The sequence below is a fragment of the Dermacentor silvarum genome, chromosome 9 (genome assembly GCF_013339745.2).
Source record: "Dermacentor silvarum isolate Dsil-2018 chromosome 9, BIME_Dsil_1.4, whole genome shotgun sequence".
NCBI lineage: Eukaryota > Metazoa > Arthropoda > Arachnida > Ixodida > Ixodidae > Dermacentor > Dermacentor silvarum.
The window spans coordinates 55407177-55427430 of NC_051162.1; the positions used below are offsets into that span (position 1 = coordinate 55407177).

General features: G+C 47.1%; 1 pseudogene; it reads left to right on the forward strand.

Moving 5' to 3' along the window:
• The first annotated feature begins 4805 nt into the window (after positions 1-4805).
• Positions 4806-19905, forward strand: LOC119463606 (carbohydrate sulfotransferase 5-like; annotated as a pseudogene).
• The last annotated feature ends 349 nt before the right edge of the window (positions 19906-20254 follow it).

Consider the following 20254-nt stretch of genomic DNA (forward strand, 5'->3'; position numbering starts at 1 on the left):
ACGTCGCTGACAAAGTTCCTTGCAAGAGACAGAACACCGAGCGCAGACCTTGCAAGTGGCGGCTGGTGTGCTGTACAGGCGTCTCGACGCGTGGATGATGTCATGAAGGGCTGGATGCAGGGATGCTAACAGGAGTCGTCCCAATCCTTATTCGATGGCGCGATACCCCGCACCTCAGCCACTGTCGCGGCTCACTGTAGACAAGAGTGGAGAGGTGTATTTAACGAAGAGAACTGGAACAAGGGCTAACTAATTTTGAAAGCTGCAAACGAGAGACACTTTCGAGTGGTGGCTCTTGTTTGTACCTCAAAGAATTTGTAAAGTATGCACCAACTAGGTCCACAGAAAGTTGTTCTAAAGGCTAAATTCAGCCTTCTTTTTCTCTTGCACCTAGCTTGCATCCTCGCTGTCATTGCCTTCGCCGTCAGGACGTGGCTATATATATATATATATATATATATATATATATATATATATATATATATATATATATATATGTGTGTGTGTGTGTGTGTGTGTGTGTGTGTGTGTGTGTGTGTGTGTGTGTGTGTGTGTGTGTGTGTGTGTTGTGTGTGTGTGTGTGTGTGTGTGTGTGTGTGTGTGTGTGTGTGTGTGTGTGTGTGTGTGTGTGTGTGTGTGTGTGTGTGTGTGTGTGTGTGTGTGTGTGTGTGTGTGTGTGTGTGTGTGTGTGTGGTGTGTGTGTGTGTGTGTGTGTGTGTGTGTGGTGTGTGTGTGTGTGTGTGTGTGTGTGTGTGTGTGTGTGTGTGTGTGTGTGTGTGTGTGTGTGTGTGTGTGTGTGGGTGTGTGTGTGTGTGTGTGTGTGTGTGTGTGTGTGTGTGTGTGTGTGTGTGTGTGTGTGTGTGTGTGTGTGTGTGTGTGTGTGTGTGTGTGTGTGTGTGTGTGTGTGTGTGTGTGTGTGTGTGTGTGTGTGTGTGTGTGTGTGTGTGTGTGTGTGTGTGTGTGTGTGTGTGTGTGTGTGTGTGTGTGTGTGTGTGTGTGTGTGTGTGTGTGTGTGTGTGTGTGTGTGTGTGTGTGTGTGTGTGTGTGTGTGTGTGTGTGTGTGTGTGTGTGTGTGTGTGTGTGTGTGTGTGTGTGTGTGTGTGTGTGTGTGTGTGTGTGTGTGTGTGTGTGTGTGTGTGTGTGTGTGTGTGTGTGGTGTGTGTGTGTGTGTGTGTGTGTGTGTGTGTGTGTGTGTGGTGTGTGTGTGTGTGTGTGTGTGTGTGTGTGTGTGTGTGTGTGTGTGTGTGTGTGTGTGTGTGTGTGTGTGTGTGTGTGTGTGTGTGTGTGTGTGTGTGTGTGTGTGTGTGTGTGTGTGGTGTGTGTGTGTGTGTGTGTGGTGTGTGTGTGTGTGTGTGTGTGTGTGTGTGTGTGTGTGTGGTGTGTGTGTGTGTGTGTGTGGTGTGTGTGTGTGGTGTGTGTGTGTGTGTGTGTGTGTGTGTGTGTGTGTGTGTGTGTGTGTGTGTGTGTGTGTGTGTGTGTGTGTGTGTGTGTGTGTGTGTGTGTGTGTGTGTGTGTGTGTGTGTGTGTGTGTGTGTGTGTGTGTGTGTGTGTGTGTGTGTGTGTGTGTGTGTGGTGTGTGTGGTGTGTGTGTGTGTGTGTGGTGTGTGTGTGTGTGTGTGTGTGTGTGTGTGTGTGTGTGTGTGTGTGTGTGTTGTGTGTGTGTGTGTGTGTGTGTGGTGTGTGTGGTCAAATCATAAGAGGCCAGAAAACAGTGCGCTATCACTCTTTCATATGCAGCGTGTCCCAACTATCACGCACCCATATTTAAAAGTATGCAGAGCATGCAAATGCCCCGTAACTGGACAGACTAAGGTAACGTTGTTTGCCGTCGCTTCGAGATACTCAGAATTTTTTCGCATTCCGCCTAATTATATATTTGGTCTTAATAGTTAATCAACTTCTCAAATATTTTAATTAGATGACAATTATCAATGAGAAAACTGTGCAGCAACATGAAAAGCTCCCGATAAAACTTTCTGTTGCTAAATACGTGCTACATAAAAGTGTTTTTCTCAGCGTGAAAGAAGCCCGCGAATACACGCAAAATTGCCGCACGACTGGTCCTTCGTGGCACTTTCGAATGACACCTGGCTGTGTGTCTTTTACTGTTCGCTGCCTAAAGTTTATATAGAGTGATTACATCGTTTTTTATTGATCTTTACAGGGTGATAAACTTGATGCAGCAGTTTATTTGCTGTTGTTTTTTGTGCTATGCAACTTTTTTATGAAAAAGTTGATGGCCTAACTTACAAATACACTTCCAAGAGTGGGTAAATTTCAACTTTTGATTTTTAATGCAACGAACCTCAAGAAGTTCAGCGCAGTAGATGCCGAGAAAAACTGTTTCTCCTTTCTAGTGTACTTAGAAAGGATCCCTTGAGATAAAGCTTTCGCTTAGACGAGGTAACTTACGCAGACTTTCGACGACAAGTAGTTTCGTTTTCATTTGGACTGTTCTGCCACTGAACCTCTACACGAAGTCAAAGTTGCGATGATCCTAACAAGAAAGAGCACTAACATTATCTAATTTCTCTCTAGGAGCACATTTGCGGTCTTAATATATACCTCAGTATTCATACATACTGGAAAACATTAGCTTGATGCAAAAGATATTGTTTTGTGCCTACAATAATGCCGCGGTACAACGCGAACAGACGACAGGGAGAAGTTCTTCAAGAACAGCAGGACAACCTGCTCAAACGAAACAGAAGAGAGACACGTCTTCTTCGTCCTCTAAGAATCCCACTGACCCACTAGAAGGAGTCCGTTTGTGCCCCCATCGTCGTTGTCGTCTGCCTAGAGCACGCGCGTCATTTGTGCCTCCCTAAAAGAGCATCGCCCCTATGCTAGACCACAAATGTCACTTGCGGAAGTCAGGGTCCCTCGCATAGTCATTCGCTCACATACGGCTTCATGCGTACAACATGCACAAGTTCAGGACGGTGCGGGTGGCGCCGCGTACAGTTAGGACTATCGGGGCCGACCTCGTAGGTGACATCACTGAGTCGGCGCAATACTCGATATGGGCCGAAGTATCGCCTTAACAGCCTCTCGGAGAGGTCTCGTTTCCGTATGGGGGTCCAGACCCACACTCGGTCGCCGACTTCATAGGTTATGGTTCTACGGTGAGCATCATAGCGGCCTGCGTCGTAGTCTTGCTGCCGGCAGATCCGAAAGCGCGCGAGCTGCCGAGCCTCTTCGGCGGGTTGGGTAAACACATCGGCGTCGGTGTCAGTGTCGTCAAATTCGTGTGGAAGCATTGCATCCAACATCGTTCGTACATCCCGGCCATAAACAAGGCTGAACGAAGTCGTGCGCGTCGTCTCTTGTTTCGCCATGTTGTACGCAAACGTGATAAAATGGAGGATGTCATCCCAATTTTTATGTTCGACATCCACGTACATTGAAAGCATGTCTTCAATTGTTTTGCTGAGGCGCTCTGTCAGTCCGTTGGTTTGTGGATGGTAGGCGGTCGACCTCCGGTGAGCCGTTCCACTTAGCAGCAAGACGTTATCTAAAAGCGCAGCTGTGAATGCGGTTCCTCGGTCGGTTATTACGAAACTTTACTTTCATGTAATTTCTTTCTCCAAATTATAAAACCCTGAGCCTTGTTTTATTTATTTATTCAGTTACCTCACAGGCTCCCGAAGGAGTATTGCGTGAGGGGAGGGTACAGGAAATTAGCAAAAAGGAAAAAGGAGTACAAAGAAGTTTCCCGTAAAGTGATGCACTTAGTGCTTATTACTTAGCATGCCAGATGAAAATCTACATTCCCCTCATTTTCGCACGCGGGCACTCCCGTTTATGTACATTTTCATTAAATTCAGAATGAACTTATTGACTGAGAAAATTACAAGAATATTTGTAGTGAGTGCCAAATAATATTTTTAAATTTGCTTTGAACCACGTTTCTTAGCGAGCGATGCTTCTCACTTTAAAGGAGACATTTTTAATCAAATGGCATGCTACTTAGACTGACAACTATAAATAATACAAGGGTTGCTTCAACAAAAGGATAAATGCCAAGTTTGTCAAAGTAGCGGGCTCACCCAACACGCAGTGAATGAAGGGAACATGAGGAGAAGACGCAGGCTTGTTAAACAGACCGACGTCCCGAGAGTAAAGGAAAAGGGGAAGAGAAAGAAGGAGAGAGTTACGAAAACGGGCATGTATGTGGATGCATTGCGGGACTACAGACTCATTCGAAATTATAAGAGGGAAACGTGCATGAACACTCGTTACGATGTCGCGACTGGTCAGTGTTCAATATTCTTAGAAGTTAGAATCATTATGAAGCAGCCGTATTGTCCATTGAAGGAGTAATAAAACATTTGAGTAAAGTATAGTATGCAGTCGAACCCAGGTATATCGAATGTGAAGGGATAATAAAAAAGTTCGATATATAGGTAATTGGATATGCATAGAATAAACATTTTATAGAGACATTTTCAAAAGGATATTACTCCTGTTTTTATACACAATTATTCTTTATATGTAGGTTTGATATATCCGGGTTCAACTGTATTGTCATGGCTAACGTCGGTAGAACATAATCCAGCGTCAGTCGTTCTTGCAGGGTTCGCTGAAATGATCAAAAAGCAGTCGTGGGCTGCAGTAGCTATGGAAACGGCCTGCCAGGGCGACAACAAAACAAGCGAATGCAGAATGCACCATCACGTGTTGCCATTCTGCAGTATCTCTTATTATTCAATATGTTCGAAAAAACATATATATAAACGTGGAAGCTATGAAATAACTGTTTATAAAACAAGGGATCACATGATCGCCAGACATTGAAACATGACTCCAAGAGTAGCTAGCAACTATGAAACGATATCGATGAGAGAAGCACATAATTTTTACTAAATATGTGTCAAACAATTATTTCACATTGGGCCCATAAGCTTTTCCTACAGACAGTTCCTAATTAAAAAAGGCTAACCACTGCTGGAAGTTAATACTTATCTCGTTAACAGGGCTGGAGGACAAGTCTCCAGTGCATCCTGATAATACGAGCGACGCCCGGTCCCACACTCCAGCCGCTACGAAATTATCGCAAGATGAAATGATGGACACTTCGTTAGAAGGTGCACTGCCAGTGGCCTTCAAAAAAGCACTTAACAAGCTTCACGTCGTCCCGCTCGCCAACGTTGACGTGGTGCTGGTCGTCGCGTACTACAGGTCCGGGTCTTCGCTTGTTGGCGAGCTCCTGTCATCGGGACCCAGGACCTTCTTTCACTTCGAGCCGCTGCACATCTTCTCCATAGATGACCGCATTCGTCCAGGCAGGGAGCGGCACGCTTTCCAACTTCTCGACGAGCTCGTCCGGTGCCGAATGCAGAACGTGCCACTCTACACCGCCTGGCTGGAGAGCCGAGAGTACTACGTGCACAACTCGTTTTTAGTCAAGGCTTGTGGAACCGGACCGTCGTGCACGTCTCCAAGCCACGTGGCGGAGCTGTGTTCTCGAGCTGAAACGCAAGTTTTCAAGTTCACCAGGCTCCATATGGCTCAGGTAAGGCAGCAGGGCAACTTAACCTACTAGGATCTCAGAGAGAGCAACACAGGATCGTCGTTTATTTATTTTAGGCACCTCAAATATACTCCCGTGCACTCAAATCGCACATAGAAACAAGTCATCAACGGGTAAGAAACGAACAGCAAACAGAGAAATGGACGAATAAGTATGAATAACAATAAATTCAAACATGCCGGAAATACGAAACCATATAGAAAAAATGCAATCATCGACATCTTTCAGAAGTAGCGCAATACGAAAAAGTGTGTCCAAGTGTGAAAAAAGTGGAAAAATTAGAATTCGACACGCGTAATAGGCGGCATCGGCGAAAACATACAAGTACAAGTTGTAGTGCACAAACTAACAGAAGTTAGTTCTTTTGATATATAAATATGAAGATTTCAATGTACCACGTTACAACCTTGAAAGAACAAGTGAGGCTGAACTATATTTAATACTGTCCGTCAGCACCACATTAAATTTATCAGAGGCGAGGTTGCTCACAGCATTGTCTGGCAAGTTGTTCGAATCTTTTTCGTCTGGACAAAAAATTTATAGCAGATGCACTGAATTATGGGTATATGCACGAATAGGCCTTCTTGGTGACCTTAGGAAGCGATAGTCAGTGGACGGGATGGCGTGGGTATTCGACGAGTGATACAATTTAAAATCGCAATAAATGAACTTCGCAAAGTGATTTGGGATTGATAACAACATGTTTGAAAAGTTAATCAGGTGGGGATCCCAAATCATGCAGGCGTACTTTAGCTTCGGTCATACGAGTGTTTGTTAAAGGGCCCCTAAACCCCCCAGAGGTCGAAATATAGTTGTGGCATTGCACTTGCGCACGAGTCTGCAACGAACACATAGCCGCAAGAACTTTTCGAAATGGTGCCGTAATAGCGGATTTACACGCATTTGATGATCGAAACATGGCCCTCGCTCGTTTCGCTCGTTCCTACGCTACTCTCTGTTCGTCAGCTAGTCTCTCCTCCTCGCCGAGTGATCCTCCAAATGTCACGTGACAAACGTCATCGCCAACGCGGGTCTCAAAACATTGTCCACTTCCGGTTAAGGCACGTCCGCGTTAGCACCTGCGGTCACACTAGCGGCAAATATAGCGACGGCGAACCGGCCTCCAGTGCCGTAGAACATCTGCCGCGCGAGAGGTGTCCAAAGAAGACGGCAGTTCGGCCGGCGCACCGCCCACCGTACAACCGACGGGCCAATAGAAGACCCCGAAGCTGCGCCTCCGCCACTGCCGACGCAAACATCGGCTGCAGCTTCTGTTCCAGCCAAAATAGCGTCCGCTAGATAAAGTGATGCGTAAATTGTGCATCCTATGAACAACGATATCCACGAGCTCCGATACTTGTCGAGCTCAGCTGCAGTGGTTCGGCTACCGACGGCAGACGACCGGCTCGGCTGTGCTCGCATCGCAGCCGACGGCGCCGCGAATATCAGCGTATTTTCTTCTTTGTGTATAATTATTGCGAAGAAAGACAACAACGGTAAGAAAACGCAGCAGCGGCTTGTGAGCGTCGGTGATTCCTTCCGAAGCGCCGTCCGCTTTAGCTTTGTAGTGAACCGGTGAAGGCCTAGCGACGATATCGGCGCCGTCGAGAGATCAGCAGCGGTGAGGCTGCCGGCGGTGCCAGAGTGCGCTACTCGGTCGCTGATTGGCCACTTCGCTTTACGGCTGCCGCACAAATGGGTCCCGGTGCCATTCTCTCTGCGGGAAGGAGATGTCGCCGTTCGCGAGCAAAACCGCCGTCGAACGGTGGCCCGAGAGAGGCAAACGGCGTGCGGCGAGTTACCGTGCCGGTAACGTGGACGGTGATACAATCTTGGCCGGGTGAGGTGGGTTGTCACCGCAAGAATCAGGAGACGGCGATGAAGGCGGGCATTGTGATGATGAAAAAAATAGAAAAGAGTGCATTCACTTCATTGGTACATGGTTTTGACTCTATCCGAGTCTCGAGCGGTTCTAACACGGGGGCCAGGAAGGCCTTAAATGACACCTCGTGGTCTTGTGGTAGCCAATGTCTCCTTCGAGGAACTTGTGGAGGAGTCAGTCCTCTGTCGGGTTGTCAAGTTTACGACCTCTTCCCCCTCGGGCCCTCTCCTTTGGTAGCTCGCCAAGGCGTCAGCACAGGTCGTAGAGGTGTGACGCTTTGTCGGAGATGAAGGGGATTATCTCGTCACGAGAAAAGCGCTCGGGCTTGTTTCCCACATTTGAGAGGTACAGTTTCCAGGAAGATCATAACCGCCTCTTGGGGATGAAAATAATTGCCCCGACACGGGAACGTGCGCGGGTTTGCTTTCTCACAAATGAGATGCAGACTTCCAAGCAGATCATAACAGCCCGTCCGCCGCCACAGGAGGTCTCGAAGGGTTTGCAGCATCCAAGCACCTCGAAGAGACCGGCAGACCCCGTGCCTCTGCTTCGTTTCGCCGTTCGTTCCAAGGCAGGCCAGGTGACACCTTCTGGAAATAGACCACGCCAAGCCCAAGGCACAAGAAACAGAAAGCACCCAACTAACCATGAGAACTGCCAGGTTCACACGTTCTTCACATAAAACCTTAACAGAATTATACCTGCAGCCCTCGTTCGAGATTCCTGAGAACACAAGGAGAAAACTAGAGTGCGTTTTTGTTAACCAACCTAATGCCTAACGTTTTTGTTTCTCCTGCCCGAGAAAGTCACGTTTATTGAGAGACTGAGAGCACATGGAAAATGATCAAAGGGATAAATGCTGCGCAGTGAGTTACTCGTTTGGTCAATGCTACCTGCCAGTACCAGCGCTTCTAATGCAAAATGCACTGCGCTCTGATGACCCCTTCAACTCCTAATTAAGCTGATTCATAAAGTGGCATTTAAAGCAAGAAAACAAAAAGTCATACTCTATCTGCGCGCAAAACCGTGAAAAAAATTGCTTCTCCGAACGCACTTCAGCAAATCAATATTATACAATGGTAGCCGATAAACACACCTGCTCGGTAAGTCTTGAATTACCCAAAATGGTCTGTTTCTACAAACCTCCTACGTCAATGCCCATCTACAAAATCAGCGTGTTCACGAGCCAGCACCGTCGCAAAACCTGCTTCGCAGTTTTATTCGCGTAACTGGCTCGCATAATCAACCATTACAACGAAACACCGAGATTAACGCGGAACCTTTGGAATTAAAAGAAATAACGTATTAATAACTAACAAAAGAAAAAATGCAACGCGCTCTATTTACAAATTTACAAACGAGAACCTTATGGAGGCGCCCTGTTCGACAATTACTACCTCTTAATGCGCACTCGACTAGGTCGCAACCAAGGAGGTTATAAAAAAACTTCTGGAGTGGAGATGCCGCGCCGCGGCTGACGCCGGCGACCGCCATATTGCTCCAGGCAGAAAACGCAGCTGCGCCGCTTGGGCCCTTGCGGTAGTTCGGCAGTTGCGGCATTTATAGTGCTTAGTTACGGTCTGCTGAGCGGTAGTTCTGCGTTTGTAAGGGAACATCCAAGCTCTGCTGAACATCCCGTTCAGCAGAGCTTGGATGTTCCCACATTTGAGAGGTACAGTTTCCAGGAAGATCATAACCGCCTCTTGGGGATGAAAATAATTGCCCCGACACGGGAACGTGCGCGGGTTTGCTTTCTCACAAATGAGATGCAGACTTCCAAGCAGATCATTGGTGAACGCCTGCGTCGCACGAATCGTGCGAAGCAAAAGTCAGGAGTAACGTTTCACGTGTATATGTAGCGCGAAAAAGCCTTCAATCGCTCGACCATTGCTGTGCACTATCTCCGTCGAGGAGCGCTGTTGTACATTAAATCTACTTTTAATTGGCCAATATAGGCTGAAACAAGCTTTTTTCTGCATGTTTGTGCGACAGGTTCCCGAAAGAGAAAGCGCTGCGTGACGCATGGCAGCCCGCTGTTCGCAGAGATGGCTGGGCGCCTAAAGACTCGGATGTTCTTTGCTCGGTGCACTTTGAAGAGGGTTGTTTTGACAGGTCTGGTCAAACGACAAGGCTGCGACAGGGCAGCATTCCAACCATTTTTCTAGTGTTCTCCGCACATCTGCATAAAAAAACGAGTTCGTAAGAAATGCTTGCTGTTCGTATATATTTCCGGTGCGCTTGCATATGAGATTCCGCATGTCGAGAGGAATTATTTACTACTTATTTATATAAAATGATACCGCTCACAGACCTGGCGGACGTCGTAGCTGCGTCTCACAAGTTGACTGTTTATAAGCGTGGCACGCAACTGTTTCGCATCAAAACAAGAAAATAACTGACCTAACTGGCAAATAAAGAGTATTGCCAGTCACATATCGTGTGTGTAACAACACGATATGTGCCTGGAGCAACAACAGTTCTTGTGCAGCCATAGGTATCCTATCTCGGCATAATTTAACTTAGGCTGGATCGCGAATATTACTGTTTTCGGAGATCAAGTTGCTGTTGCATGTCGTCGTGTAAAGCTCTATACAAATCAGAGTTCATACAAATTCGTCTATTGCGGACTCACGATCTTTACAATATTTAAAAGCCATTATTCGTAGTTACTGAACCGTGCGCCTTAAGAAGTGACATTATCAGCATGCCTTTAATTTTGGGCATTGGTGCAATTTTTTTTTTGTTCTTGCGCAGCCAAAAATATGTTTGTTTTGATGTGTTTGCATTTTATGTATGCCTGTTTGGTATTGTTTTCCTATAGTATACACTGTGATGCACCAGGTAGTTATGCAATATTTTATTCATTTTTTCCACCATGTTGTTTTATGCTTATTTTTATCAAAATAGCCAGGACACAATAAAAAATTATTTACCACTTTACTGATTTCACCTTGTACTTCGTGTCACTTCGGTAATGTGGCAAGCTGATGCGCATGAAACGCGTTACAGCTTCAGCCCACGTATTCTTGCGTTAACAACTGCCTTGTGCATTTGCCCTTAGCCTGACATGACAAAGATTACTGGGGATTCCTGATGATAGAACTAGGCGACATGAAAGCCCTAGCGTCGCTAACTCCATGATACGACGGCCGCTTTCCACTTCTTTTACGGAGTCTTCGTCACAATTCTTTCAGCAAAAAGTCAATCTAAATTCGTCTAATTCACCTCTCTGTGCACGCTTTATCGCCTCAGTTCAATCACGTAATCACTTTTAGAATGTTAAATGTGGCTTTCCCATCATCATCAACTAGCCCAGCACCGCGTGTTCTTCCCATCATTACCTTTCATTGAACTCCTATCACCCAGCTAAACCCCTTCAATCCACGTATATTTACTCCTAATTCAACATTATTACAGTCTCAACACACTTCATTCACCTATCTATATTCATTGTTACTGCAGTTCACATGCTTAATTAATATTGTATACTTAATAGTGGTATATATTGCGCGCGCTATCACCTCTTAACCTAAGAGGATCATTTCATGTCAACAGCACGGTTTTGAAACGGCCTTGAGACGGACACCCCACCATGAGGTATGCATAAAAGGCTGTCGCATTAAAAAAAAACATCTGCGCTAAACAAATCACAGTAATTCTCCCGCTTTCATCATAAAACGCCACCACGAAATCGCACTGGTTACGCTACCAGCGCGCAAGCAGCACTCGTTCTTGCCTGGAGCAAGATGGCCGCCAACCGGTTTTCCGGGCTTCAGCCGGTCGCATGGGCGCGCATAGGGGATCTCCACTCCAGAAGTTTTTTTATAACCTCCTTGGTCGCAACCTGAAAGTCATTGGGCCTCACCACGGGCAACTAAGGGCGTCAGACATACACTGCCCCCTCCCGTAACCTGTCAATTGACCCCTTTCGCGGAGCAGTTTGTTTTAAAGAAACGAGATGGCGCTCACGGCAGCGCGCCATGCCTCTCCTCAGCGACCGCGCACGAATACGAAACCATTACCGCTTCTACCTTGCTTCTGTGCGATCAGCTGTCGGAAATGCAACTGAGTTTTCGCTAACACACTGTGCTCCAATCATGCTAGATTGAATCATGTGGATTGAAGCCGTGTGCAGTAGTTGGCTGCAAAAATAGTGACGGGCATGTTAAGCAATAGAATGGATCTGTGTGGCCAAGTTCGCGGACCGCTGCTGCAACTGTCCGAACGTGTTACCGGCCCTTCGAATCGTGATGTACGGCTTTCCTCGAGGATACAGAAATTTGCTCATCCGCCAGCCTTGTATCGCTAACCTTCAAAAAAAAAAAAAAACGGCTTGATCCCCAAAACGTCGGCAAGACTGAGTACCACTCGTTAAACAATGACAAAGGGAGTAGCGCCGCTTCCTGTCATAGTATAAATTTCGCGCACATTATCTATACACATCTGTCCAAAATGGCAGGAAAACATACGCCCACTCTATCGCCGACGTATCAAGAATAAGTGAATGGGCGCACACTTGAATATATGCGCTCTGTATACGCACAATAAATGACGGACTACACCTATGGCACACGAATGGTCGAAGCTGAATGCTTCGTGACGGTCCACAAGAGTAAGCGAGTTTCTAGCTGTAATATATATTTGCTACAAGGTATTGCAATGTACAAAAGAGCTACGTTTCAAGCCTTGTGCGCAGCAAGAACGAATCTATCGGAACTGAGCACACCTGCGAGTGATTAGGCAGAAAATAATCAGATAGTGGCCACACCAAGGAACTTTACTGAGTCAGAAACTGACAAGCCACTGCTTCAAAATATTTGCCGAATATAGAACAAAGAGCAAAACACACTAATCATAACTGAATTCCTAATCGGAAAGAATTGGATAGGTTGGAATACATATTTAGCCCGCTTTTAGAACAAGCGCCATGTACGCTGCTTGCGCCGTTTGGACATAGCTTAATCAGCTCCGAAAGCGCTTTTGCATGTTCTCTGAAGCTGTGATCAAAGCTTCGTGTCGTCCACCTAGTCACCGTCTACGATATCTCCGAAAACAGAGGTTTTCTAAGCCGCGCCGGCGTCATACACTTCCATTGTAAACAAGGAGGCAACGGAGGCAGTTGAGGCAAGCAATGGACGCGTCACCGCGTGATCAAACATAGCAGCGTCCACGGCATCGCCGCGAAAAGGGTCAATTCGTGTGGCCTGAGCTTTCTTTCTCGTCTCGGAGAGGGAGGCCGTAAACGCGAGAAGAATCGCCATTCTTCCTTTGTCCTCGCTCTCGCGGCGCATTCCCCCTCATTGACTGTTTGACTGGCCCAGTGTTCGCGCGCACCTCAGCCAGGTTGACCCTTTCAGCCGCATTCCTACTCGCGCAGACGCGTCCTGTTCTGCTGTCATCCGCCTTTGGCGGCATCTCCGTTTTCTCAACCACCATAACGAGCCCTTTGAAGTTGTGCATGATGGCCTGTTCCCTTCGCTTACGGGCTGCGGTGTGGCGTCTTTCTCGAATTTGCGCTACGCTAAACACTTCGCTTGTTTGCGCCGTCTGAAAAATTTTTGCCTTGCCAGGCGGTCACCGAATGTGCCTCTGATATCCCCGATCGTCCGGTTTCTGCCGTGTTTGGCCGTCATGTCAGTCTCCTCTTCTTTGGACGATTCCAGAACGTCGCTCAAATGCGGAGGTACAAGGCAGTTTTTCAGCGCCTCCTCGACCTTTTTAGGGCTGCTAAAACAAACCTTGTCTCCGCAAAGAACGTCCTTCGGAGGAGCCACTGTTTCTACTCCCGTGGCGTAATCGTTCCCTTCTTCTGCCGCAATTCCTTCTTTAACAACATTCAGAAGGTCTAAAGATCCTTTAGAATGTGGCAGCACCAAATTAGTTTCTTATTCCTCTGCTAGCCCTTGCTGCGGTATGCCCACTGAGCCGGATGCCTCCTCGCTAGCGCCTTTTCCCCCGCTTTCAGTAGCTATGTGTTGTGCTTCCTGACTGCTTACGTCATGAAGCCTTTCCCTTTCTTCGTTGCCGTGCCTTATCTCCGCCGCGATCTCCTCAGCCTGGGGACGCGGGAGAGCTTGGACCGCATGGTCGCCACAACTCAGGCTCTTCTTCTTTAAGCATCTCCGAGCGATTTGAAAATAAGTAGGGGTATTGTTAGGACAAATTTTTCGATACTGCTTCTTCAGTCAGCAATATTCCGAACGGCCCTTCGATCTTTACGCTGGCTATGGGCAAACAAACACTATTGTCCTCAACTACCTGCCGGATCCACGCATGTTCCCCGGTGAAATCCTCAGGTTGCACATACGCAGGGTAGATGATGTCCATTGTCGCAGCCGAGTCCCTAAGTACCCCGCATGGCGTTCCGTTCACTGCGAGGTCGCGAAGGTAGGGTTCTAAGAGCGCCAAGTTGTCGTCGTCATTCACGAAAGAAAAAACAATTCTAGGCTTTCTACAGCGGATCGCAAGGTGTCCAGGCTCCTGGCAACGGAAACAGACGACCGGTTTTCTAGCCTCAAACGCTTTTTTCTGTTTTTCTTTCGTCTTTCACTGTGGTTTTCTTCTCTACGGAATTATCGGTCGGCGCGTCATTGGTCCCACCTCCAGCTTTCTCGTTGTGAAAGGGGCGCTTGTTTTCTTCTTTGCTGAATTTAGTGAATGCCCTGACGCGTGTTTTCTCGAATTCGCGACAGGAGGCGAATTCATCTGCTAGCACTGCAGCCCGTTCCAAGCCCTTTTCGCCCGGCCTATCTGGAATCCAAAGGCGCATGTTTTCGCTCAAGGACCCATAGAACTGCTCCTTGCAGATTAGCTCCACAACCTTGTCGTGACAACCGAACGCGTCTTCCCCTTTTAGCCACTCAATTAAATTGGCTTTCAATTTATAAGTGAAACCTTGAAAAGACTCGCCCGGTGTCCTAGCTGCCTCCCGAAAACGGCGGCGGGAAGCCTCCGCTGAGAGCCGATATTTCCTCAGCAACGCAGCTTTTACTTTCTGCTAATCCTCTGACTCATCCTTCGTTAGCCTTGTAATTATTTCGGTTGCTTCGCCAGGAAGAACGGTCAGAATCTGTTGCGGCCAACTCTCTAGTGCCAACCCATTTCTCTCGCAGGTTCATTCAAAAGTAACGAGAAACAAACCCATGTCATCGTTCATCTTGTACGACGGCATGAGATCCCTTATCTTCACACCTACTTAACCTGAACGTCTTTCATCTATTGAGAGGTTACTTGCTGATTGCCTGGCCATATTCCGCTGCACGCCTAGTTCTTTTAGTTTGAGTTCGTGAGCTCTCTGTTCCTCTCGGTCCCTTTTTTCTGCACCTTCCTTTTGATCAGCTCTCTGCCTTTCTTCTGCAGCACTTTGTTCAGCTTTCTCAGCTCTTCGCCTTTCCTCTGCAGCTTTTTGTTCAGCTTTCTCAGCTCGTTTCTCTACCTCTTCCCATGCTTCTGAAATTTCGCCCTCAGGAGCCCCGCACTTCTCAATCGCCTCAATAAGCTGTGGCTTTCACTGACTTTTTCCGACCTCCATTCCCAGCTTTTCACAAATTAATAAGATCTCTGGCTTTCTCCGTTTGCTTAAATCTATGGTCAATCCCGAACGAGGACTTTCTTACTCTGCTGTGATGTGAGGATGCTGTCAACAGAAGCCTGCACGTACAGAAACTAATTCACCGTTTTAGAAAACACGTTAGCTAAAACCTGGCAAATTCTCAAAGAAAGTCAAGCTCTCACCATTCTGTTGAAGCCAGGACGAAGGGTGGAGTATCCCATTGCTGCCAATCAGCTGATATGATCTCGACCGGGTGAGGGGGGTCGTCACCACAGGAATCAGGAGACAACAATGAAGGGGGGCATCGTGATGATGAAAAAAATAGAAAAGGCTGTATTCACTTCATTGGTACATGGTTTTTACTCTACCCGAGTCTCGAGCGGTTCTGCCTAACACGGGGGCTAGGACGGCCTTAAATAACCCCTCGTGGTCTTGTGGTAGCTGATGTCTCCTTCGGTGAACTTGTGGACGTGTCAGTCCTCTGTCGGGTTGTCCAGTTGACGACCGCATCCCCCTCGGGTCCTCTCCTTTGGTGGCTCGCCTTCGCGTCTGCTCAGGTCGTAGAGGTGTGACGCTTTCTCGGGGATGAAGGGGATTATCTCGTCACAGGAAAAGCGCACGGGCATGTTTCCCATATTTGAGAGGTACAGTTTCCAGGAAGATCATAACCGCTTCTTGGGGATGAAGATAATGGCCCCGACACGGGAACGTACGCGGGTTTGGTTTTCCACAACTGAGATGCAGAGTTCCAAGCCGATCATAACAACGGGCGTTAGCCGCGATTCCGCGCATCTCGGCTACCCGCAGTGCTCATGCGAAGCGTTCCGCTATGGAACCTGTGTTGCTCGCACGTCTAGAAAGGCCAACACTGTCACACTCTGTTGACGTGGCTAACCAGAGCGCTACTGTGATGGAACGTGACCGATTTTGGCACTTGCGTTGTGGGCCGTAGTTGCTGATTCGAAAGCGCGCACAAGTGAGCAACACGACGAAGAAGAGCAGGGAGCTTACCGGCTAGCTTACCGGCTAGCAGACTAATTGGAAGTCGTAGGTTCTCGTTCGACCAATCGACAGCGTCTGCCCCTGGTGACATCACGGTGACTGCTGGGGATACCGGAATGGCCCGGAGAGAAGTCCGGGATTGTGTTTTTCTTTTTTTTTTCTTGTAGCGCGCCCGAGGCGCATAGCGCTGTCGCATTTGGCATCGTTGATCGTGAGGGCATTCTGACTTCGATGCGCGTGTTTACTTGCAATGTTTAAAAATATCGGAGGTGGTTTAGAGGCCCTTTAGGCAAGTATTTTTACAACAGACTTGGTGTGACGCAAATTACGGCATTAATAAGCAGGGGTGTGGTTACCATCTATCGTAATGTTAACTACCCGTGTTGACTACCTTAGATCATGGTTATCAAGCTATTTATATGGTGAAGAAGATATTTGGGAACCGGTAATGGTACGGCATGCTGTGGAATACGAGGAGCGATGGTTGATTGAAATGAGCTACGTTTTCTTTGCTGCTGAGGGAGATAGACCACGTTTTGCACCATTTTTCTGTTTCGCATATTACTTTGAAGTTTATCAGTCATTGTTGCGTGTTATGCTGCGCTAAATAACACAGTCGTTTGCATTTCTTCCCCATCGAAATACGGCCGGGATTTAATCCCGCGACCTTGTGCTTAACAGCACCACACCACAGTCGCCAAGCCATTGCGGCAGGTTTACTTTACTTGTCAGTTATATGCAAGTTATTCATTCATTAATTATTTAAGAGGTTATTATTTATGTATTTATTTATATTTCTACCTAATCATTGATTGTATACTGCAATTTTCAGCAATTATTTTAACCTCGGAAAAATAATAGTGCATTCCGTCACCCAACAAAGTCGCAGTTTCGCCTGAAATGCGAAACATCGATTGCGATAGCAAATTAGTAGACAGCTCTACGAAATAAAGATATTCGGTTTATCAGCCATATAAACTTTCAAACATTCGCTTACTAACTGTATTAAAAAGCACGGTGTCACGTGCGCACTGCTAAACATGAACGCATCTCGCTCGATGACCGCGAAAACTCACTGTCAAAACGCTGGAGTGAGAAAGCGCGCGGCTGCAGCGAGTGAATTGATCTTCGTGCTGCCTCTCGCTTCAACGCCACCTAAATGCCCAAAAGCACCGCGCATACGAAGCAGCCGGCACTTGGCGTGGTGTCGTTTGTCCACATCGTTGTTGAAGATGAGGCCCGCGCTGGCGCGCACTTTGTCCACCTCGCAGATTGCTTTCAAGATACGGCCGCCGCCCGCAGCGCCGTAAGCAGCAGCCGCTGGAACAAAACGCATCACTCTCTCCGTCGTGACCGCCCCTGGGAGTCCCCCGTGCCTCGCGCGCGAAAGAAGGCGGTGGATTTCCGCCCCACCTTCCTTCCTCGCGCGCACGAGATTGAGCCGCGATCATCGGCTGACCCTCGCAATCTTTCACTCGCACATGCAGCGTACGGCGTCTGGCGACGATGTTATCGTGTTGGGACTATATACAGAACAACACCGCGACGCATACGGCAGAAATGCGCTTGGAGTGTCCATATAATTGCTATCGCAATAAACCGTAGAAAGCAAGAACCAGGGCATTCTGCAGCAAGAAAGTACATAAACAAATAAGTATCATACGAGAGACATTCTGCAAGCCGTTACAGCGGAAGACGCCCAATAAATTCAGTAGCATTGTAGCGGTAAATGCGCGAGAAATGGGTGATAATTTCGTCTCACCTCTTCGGGGTGCCGAATCCGTGACCTAAACCACGTTCGCCACATTGTTGTCGGTGTTGGGCTGCTGAGCCCGAGCTTGCGGGATCGAATCGCGGCCACGGCGGCCGCATTGCGATGGGGGCGAAATGCGAAAACAGCCGTGTACTTAGATTTAGGTGCACGTTAAAGAACCCCAGGTGGTCCAAATTTCCGGAGTCCTCCACTACGGCGTGCCTCATATTCAGACCGTGGTTTTGGCACGTAAAACCCCATAATTTTTTGTCGGAAAAAAAGTGCTATGCACAAGAAGGCACTGGCGAGCGTATCATACTTCACCGGTGCTGTTATCCTTATTACTCCAAAAGACAATAGTACGCAAGCCCATGCTCAGTTTTCACGGCAATTTTGCGACAATATAGCATGTTTTAGTCCGCATCGTTTATTAAGGAATATATAAACTTTCTTGCATTGGGAAAGCATCATCGTACGCACACGTCAGCCTCGGGGAAGGAAGCCACTGCAATCTTGTGGACGCGTTTCACTGCTGTCGGCACCCGACAATCATGATTCACCAGCCAACACCGATATCAAGACAACAGTGTAATTAGACAATCAGGACATAAACATCTAATCGTCATCGAAATTCTACTAACAACAAAGCACCAGTCGACACAAAGTCATAGATTAGGCCGCAAGAACGAAAACCCGTATTACTGTATTTGGTCAGATGTCAGCTCCTTCAGTGTCCAATCCTGGTAGCTGTTTCTTTTTTCTTCTTTTTTTGTTGGTGTGTGTTGTTTGTTCGTTTCATAGTCTTCCAGATCTTTTCCCCTGTGCTCCGACTAGGTTACCTTGTCGATAATACCTTAGAAATTATTACATGCATTTGAAAGCGTTTTTCAAGCCCACTCTCTTAATATGCGCAGGTAGCGACTTGGATCAAGCGGAACACGGACATCGCCCGTAACATAAGAGTAGTGCACCTAGTTCGAGATCCGCGCGGAATCTACGCCTCGCGCATGGCACTGGACTGGTGCGCGAACCGCGAGAGTGTCGAAGCCCCGAAGTTCTCTGCAGCCACATGCGCAAAGACATCGATGACTTCAGAAATCTCACTGACAAGCTCTCGTCCAGTCACACTGTCACGGTCCGTTTTGAAGATTTAGCGGGCAACCCTTACCTAGAGGCTGCGCGGCTTTTCTCCCACCTCGGACTTAAGTATGGGCGTTCAGTGGTCTCGTACCTTCAAAAACACACAGTGGCAACCAAAAACGATATGACAAACCCATATTCCACGAGAAGAAACACAACTGCTATCACTGACTACTGGAAAAGCAAGCTGTCCGCAAAGATAATTGACAAGGTAGAGAGAGCATGTAGTGACGTCATGCGAAAGCTTGGGTATGAACCACTGCACCCTGTGGTTACCAGTGGTGTTCAAGACCTTACCAGTGGTGCTCAGGACCGAATAGAACAAGCGTCAATGCCTAAGAAAACTTGATGTATGAGTGGCGAACATTCCTTCAGGTCCCCTAATGTAGATGGGACTAGAATTTTCGCGTTTTGACATACGGGCCAAGTACCCGGAACCATATCGATTCATTGATGTCATTTAACAATATTGGCTAATTTGATAATGATATTGAATAATGATTTAATGATTTCAGTATTGTATAAAACATTCACCAAGATAATTTCCAATAGAATCGGGGCAACATTTCACTTCAGCCAACCAAGAGAACAGGCTGGCTTCAGGACGGAATATTCTATGATGAATCATATTCATTTCATCAATCAGGTAATTGATAAATCTGCAGAGTACAATCAACCTCTCTATATGGCTTTCACATATTATGAAAAAGCATTTGATTCAGTAGAGATACCAACAGTCCATAGAGGCATTGCGTAATCAAGGAGTACAGCAGGCATACGTGAATATCTTGGCAAATATCTACAAGGATTGCACAGCAACCTTTGTTCTCCACAAGAAAAGTAGAAAGATACCTATCAAAAAAGACGTCAGGCAAGAAGACACAATCTCTTCAATGCTATTCACTGCATGCTTAGAAGTATTCAAGCTCTTAGACTGTGAAGGCTTAGGAGTGAGAATCAACGGCGAATATCTCAGCATCCTTCGGTTTGCAGTTGACATTGTCCTATTCAGCGACAATGAGGACGATTACAGCAACGATTGAGGACCTAACCGAGAAAGTGTAAGAGTGGGGTTGAAGATAATATGCAGAAGACAAAGATAATGTTCAATAGCCTGGCAAGGAAACAAGAATACAGGATTGCCAGTCAACCTATAGAGTCGGTAAAGGAGTACGTTTATGTAGGTCAATTACTCACAGAGGACCCTGATCATGAGAAAAAAATTTACAGAGAGAAAAAAATTGGGTTGGAGTGCATACGGCAGGCAATCCCATATCCTGACTGGGAGCTTACCGTGTCGTTGAAAAGGAAAGTGTACAATCATTGCATTCTACGGTGCTAACTACCCGTGCTAAAAATCATACCGGTGCTACAATACGGGCAGAAACTTGG